Below are 6311 nucleotides of genomic sequence, written 5' to 3'. Positions count from 1 at the left end.
TTCAACATTAAGAGCAGTTTAAGAAAACTTTGTCTTTTTAACTGAAAAAATTCTAATTTTGCTGTGTACTTGATATCAAGACTCACTTGCTTTAATGAAACAGTGTGACTATATCAATTTTTCCACAAGCTTTCTACAACTTTCTCTTTACATTCAGTGTTCTACCCCTTTAAATAGTGTACTTTAGAACAATTACTTTCTCTTACCCTCAGCAAAACGAATTTCCATTCTTTATACTTTCTCTTATTAAAACACACATCTTTAGCATACTGAAATATTTTCCTTTTTATATGAAGTAGTTTTCATTAGAACTTAAAATGATTTGATACTTTAACTTTCAGCGAACACTGAAAAATAGGCCACTGTAAACTGTTACACTAGCATTCTTCAGATTTATACATCTATTAACATATTATCATTTTTGAAAATGTGCTTTACAGCCCAGTTTCTCATTAGGCACAAAATATGTTTATATAACATAGCAAACTTTAAGAATTCTGGTCACCACAATAATTCTCAGGCTGTTTGCATATATATATATACACTTATACAATAATACAGTGTTATTATTAAGATGTTTCTTTGCTACAGTTGTTTATTTATTTTTAGCAACCATGCCAGATTACTTACAAAACTTTTACCAAACATTAGACAAAGTCAAGCTTCTCTTGAGGATCTTCTTGAATGTTTAACAGGTAACATCAGCTTAAATGACTTTAAGTAAACTTCGGCAGCTGACAACTATAAGGATATGTCTGTATCAGTTAAACTTAAATTAGAATTAATGCTCAATATTTTTTATTAGATTTTCTGTAAGTTTTAGAATGACCAATTTTCACAAGTGCTTGTCTTTCAATCAAATTTTATTAATAACATGCGGAGGTAGAAAATATTTTTCATTTACACTTAGACACACAAACATACAAATTGAGACATAATGACTACAGTTAGCAACACTTTTCATATAAAAACACATACACAGACAAACTGATATGAAGATTTGAGTTACTGATATTTAATTGCTTTCTTTCTTTTTAGCTTACTTGATTAAAAGTACTTCAGTTTTCAAGATTACACTCTAAGGGTGACAATTTACATAACTGGGTTAAGGTTTAGATGGCCCCAGACTAACAGGGCTGATGAAGGCTCTGAACTGATAGGGACTGTGCGTGTCCAGGGGGCTGGAAATGAAATGCAAGTACAATTCTAGCTCCAGTCATTTAAAGCCAGGCTGTATTGCAGAAGATAAATTTCTTCCGTTTCAGGGAGTCTAGTTTAAAAACCTCCCAATTTTTGAAGATAATGTTGAACCCAATATGTAGAATAGGAGTTCACTAAGAGAATTTAGAAAACCAGCTCCATATTGTAGTAGTTCATGGAACTTTTGACTTTTTTCTTCCCTTGTGGAAAAATACATTTAGCTGCATAACTTTATATTGCATACTTCTTTCATGGGCCAAGCCTCTCTAATCAGAGAGTTTGTACTGAAGCCAGGTTTGTGTGCAGAAGATAAGACACTTCATTTTTAGAGTTTAGGGATTGAGTTGCTCCCAGTTAGTTTTCCTAGTTTTTTCTGCCCTAGCTTTAGTCATTCCCGAGAGGCCCCTGCCTGTCTGATAAGTGTAGGGACTGTGGGACTTTTTGCTCCTAGAGCCCTGATCTGAGTCACAAGCTTGTTTTGCTCCCGCGGGGCTGCAGACAAGGAAATGCTTAGCTCCAGGACGACTGCCTCTAAGGAAAGCAGATAATAGAGTAGAGCTATTTACATGTTGGTCTGAGGGTTCAGCTTGATTACTTTACAGGCTCTATTTCCATTACACAGGAGAAAGTAGCCCAGGCCTAAGAGGACTGCTTTGAATGGGGAGCAAGGTAAAAAAGCAATCTTTAAGGCCAATGATAGCCATATTCCAGTCTTTTGGAATCATAGCCGGAAAAGGGAGGCCTTGTTGTAAAGGTCCCATAGGGTTAAGAACCACAATAATTTGCCTTAAGTCATTAAGAGTCTCTAATTTCCTGACTTCTTTTTTATAACAAATATAGAGGAATTCCACGGCTCGTGGACAATTCTAATCTATCTAGCTGAAGCTGTTCTTTAACTTGTGTAAGGATGCCACTTTTTCTTTATTAAGGGGCTATTGATCCACCCAAACAGGCACAGGGACAATGTTTCCCTGTCTGTGAGCCTCTTTGAAATCTCTTAATGCATTACTCCCACCAGCTTGTCTGAGGGTTCCCCGTGGAGGCAACTGATAACAATACTTTAATGTATTTATGAGGTTGAGCAAAGTTCTTTTTAGAAGTTTTCACTCCTGGTGTTTTCAGGAGGGCATGGAGTAATTGTAAGAAATCCTCTGGTTTATCTGCTTTAGTTTCATTTTGGCCCATTATTGTGTCCCTGACGTCTCGATCCTGTTCCCTACTTACGCTTTCCCAGGAGTCTTACCGGATCGACGATCTCTGGAGCTTTTTCCTGCCCTTGAATTCCAAGTGCCGCCGAGCAGAGGTTCTCTACCCTGAGTTTCCACCATCTTTCATGTCCCTGTTTGTGCGCCACTTGTCAGCCTCCTTCGTGTCTCTGACCCGAAGATATAGGAGGCGCCATGATGATATATCGAGGACCAGAGTAGGCCAGCCAGGGGACTCAAGGCATACCAGCTGGAGAGTGGTGCTGGAAAGGCACCTCTCATATTTATTGACCAGGCATCACATTGTTGAGTGGGTGAACAAGTTTCTAGACACAGTGATTAACCTGCTTTACTCCAGGAATGTAATTGCCCCCAGGTCGCTGTGGCAATTCGTCCCTGGAGCCAGACAATGAGGGGGTGGAGATAACAAGAAACAGATCTCGGTTTAGATTTAGTGAGCTGCGGCCTGCACCACAGATTCCAAGGAAGACAGTCAATTCCCATAGTAACACAACCATCTATGGATGGCAACCTACACTTCACTTTTCCTTTGTTCTTATACTCCACAGATGAGTGAAATCATTTGGTACTTGTCTTTCTCCTCCTGGCTTATTTCACTGAGCATAATACCCTGTAGCTCCATCCATGTTGTTGCAAATGGTAGGATTTGTTTTCTTCTTATGGCTGAGTAATATTTCATTGTGTATATGTACCACATCTTCTTTATCCAGTCATCTACTGATGGACACTTAGGTTGCTTCCAATTCTTCACTATTGTAAATAGTGCTGCGATAGACATAGGGGTGTCTGTGTCTTTTTCAAAACTGGGCTGCTGCATTCTTAGTGTAAATTCCTAGAACTGGAATTCCTGGGTCAAATGGTATTTCTATTTTGAGCTTTTTGAGGAACCTCCATACTGCTTTCCCCAGTGGTTGAACTAATTTACATTCCCACCAGCAGTGTAGGAGGGTTCCCCTTTCTCCACAACGTCACCAGCATTTGTTGTTGTTTGTCTTTTAGATGGTAGCCATCCTTACTGGTGTGAGGTGATATCTCATTGTGGTTTTAATTTGCATTTCTCTTACGACAAGTGATTTGGAGCATCGTTTCATGTGTCTGTTGGCCATGTGAATTTCTTCTTTAGAGAAGAGTCTGTTCAGCTCCTCTGCCCATTTTTTAATTGGATTATTTACTTTTTGTTTGTTGTGTTGTGTGAGGTCTTTATATATTTTGGATGTCAACCCTTTATCGGATCTGTTATTTATGCATATATTCTTCCATACTGTAGGATACCTTTTTTTTCTATTAATGTTGTCCTCTGCTGTATAGAAGCTTTTCACCTTGATATAGTCCCACTTGTTCATTTTTGCTTTTGTTTCCCTTGCCTAGGGAGATATGTTAAAGAAGAGTCACTCATGTTTATGTCTAAGAGATTCTTGCCTATGTTTTTTTCTAAGAATTTTATGGTTTCATGACTTACATTCAACTCTTTGATCCATTTCAAATTTAATTTTGTGTATGGCATTAGACAGTGATCCAGTTTCATTCTATTACGTGTAGCTGTCCAGTTTTACCAGTACCATCCGTAGAAGAGACTGTTATTTCCCCATCGTATGTCCATGGCTCCTTTATCATATATTAATTGACCATCTATGTTTGGGTTAATGTCTGCAGTCTCTATTCTGTTCCACTGGTCTGTGGCTCTGCTCTTGTGCCAGTACCAAATTGTCTTGATTACTGTGGCTTTGTAGTAGAGCTTGAATTTGGGGAGTGTGATCCCCCCCACTTTCTTCTTCCTTCTCAGGATTTCTTTGTCTATTCTGGGTCTTTGGTGGTTCCATATGAATTTTTGAACTATTTCTTCCTGTTCAGTGAATAATGCTGTTGGTAGTTTGATAGGGATTGCATCGAAAGTGTATATTGCTTTGGGCAGGATGGCCATTTTGACAATATTAATTCTTCCTAGCCAGGAGCATGGGATGAGTTTCCATTTGTTAGTGTCCTCTTCAATTTCTCTTAAGAGTGTCTTATAGTTTTCAGGGTATAGGTCATTCACTTCCTTGGTTAGGTTTATTCCTAGGTATTTTATTCTTTTTGATGCTATTGTGAATGGAATTGTCTTCCTGATTTCTTTCTTTAGTTCATTGTCAGTGTATAGGGAAGCTACAGATTTCTGTGTGTTAATTTTGTATCCTGCAACTTTGCTGAATTCCGATATTATTTCTAGTAATTTTGGAGTGGAGTCTTTAGGGTTTTTTATGTACAATATCATGTCATCTGCAAATAGTGACAATTTAACTTCTTCTTTACCAATCTGGATGCTTTGTATTTCTTTGTTTTGTCTCACTGCCGTGGCTAGGACCTCCAGTACTATCTTGAATAACAGTGGGGAGGGTGGGCATCCCTGTCTTGTTCCCAATCTCAGAGGAAAAGCTTTCAGCTTCTCGCTATTCAATATGATGTTGGCTGTGGGTTTATGATATATGGCCTTTATTATGTTGAGGTACTTGCCCTCTATTCCGATTTTGTTGAGAGTTTTTACCATGAATGGATGTTGAATTTTGTCAAATGTTTTTCAGCATTTATGGAGACGATCATGTGGTTTTTGTCCTTTTCATTTTTGTGGTGGATGATGTTGATGGATTTTTGAATGTTGTACCATCCTTGCATCCCTGGGATGAATCCCACTTGGTTATGGTGTATGGTCCTTTTGATGTATTTTTGAATTAGGTTTGCTAATATTTTGTTGAGTATTTTTGCATCTACGTTCCTCAGGGATATTGGTCTGTAGTTTTCTTTTTTGATGTAGTCTTTGCCTGGTTTTGGTATTAGGGTGATATTGGCTTCATGGAATGAGTTTAGGAGTATTCCCTCCTCTTCTATTTTTTGGAAATCTTTAAGGAGAATGGGTATTATGTCTTCCCTTTATGTCTGATAAAATTCTGAGGTAAATCCAGTTGGCCCAGGGGTTTTGTTTTTGGGTAGTTTTTTGATTACTGCTTCAATTTCATTCCTGGTAATTGGTCTGTTTAGATTTTGTGATTCTTCTGGATCAGTCTTGGAAGGTTGTATTTTTCTATGAAGTTGTCCATTTCTTCTAGGTTTTCCAGCTTGTTAGCGTATAGGTTTTCATAGTATTCTCTAATAATTCAATAATTCTTTGTTTTTCTGTGGGGTCCGTCGTGATTTTTCCCTTCTTGTTTCTGTTTCTGTTGATGTGTATTGATTCTCTTTTTCTCTTAATTAGTCCTGCTAGAGGGTTACCTGTTTTGTTTATTTTCTCAAAGAAACAGCTATTGTTTTCATTGATTTTTTTTTAATTCTTGTCAACTTTATTTATTTCCTCTCTGATCTTTATTATGTCTCTCCTTCTGCTGACCTTAGGCCTCATTTGCTCTTCTTTTTCCAATTTCGATAATTGTGACATTAGACTATTCATGTGGGATTGTTCTTCCTTCTTTAAATATGCCTGGATTGCTATATACTTTCCTCTTAAGACTGCTTTCACTGCTTCACACAGAAGTTGGGGCTTTGTGTTGTTGTTGTCATTTGTTTCCATATATTGCTGGATCTCCATTTTAATTTCCTCATTGATCCATTGATTATTTAGGAGCATGTTGTTAAGCCTCCATGTGTTTGTGAGCCTTTTTGCTTTCTTTGTACAATTTATTTCTAGTTTTATTCCTATGTGGTCTGAAAAGTTTTTGGTAGGATTTCATTCTTTTGGAATTTACTGAGGCTCTTTTTGTGGCCTAGTATGTGGTTTATTCTGGAGAATGTTCCATGTGTACTTGAGAAAAATGTATTTCCTGTTGCTTTTGGATGTACAGATCTATAGATGTCTATTAGGTCCATCTGTTCTAGTGTGTTGTTCAGTGCCTCTGTGTTCTTACTTATTTTCTGTCT

The sequence above is a fragment of the Manis pentadactyla genome, chromosome 14, assembly GCF_030020395.1.
Source record: "Manis pentadactyla isolate mManPen7 chromosome 14, mManPen7.hap1, whole genome shotgun sequence".
In the NCBI taxonomy this organism is placed as follows: Eukaryota; Metazoa; Chordata; class Mammalia; order Pholidota; family Manidae; genus Manis; species Manis pentadactyla.
This window is presented reverse-complemented; position numbering follows the sequence as displayed.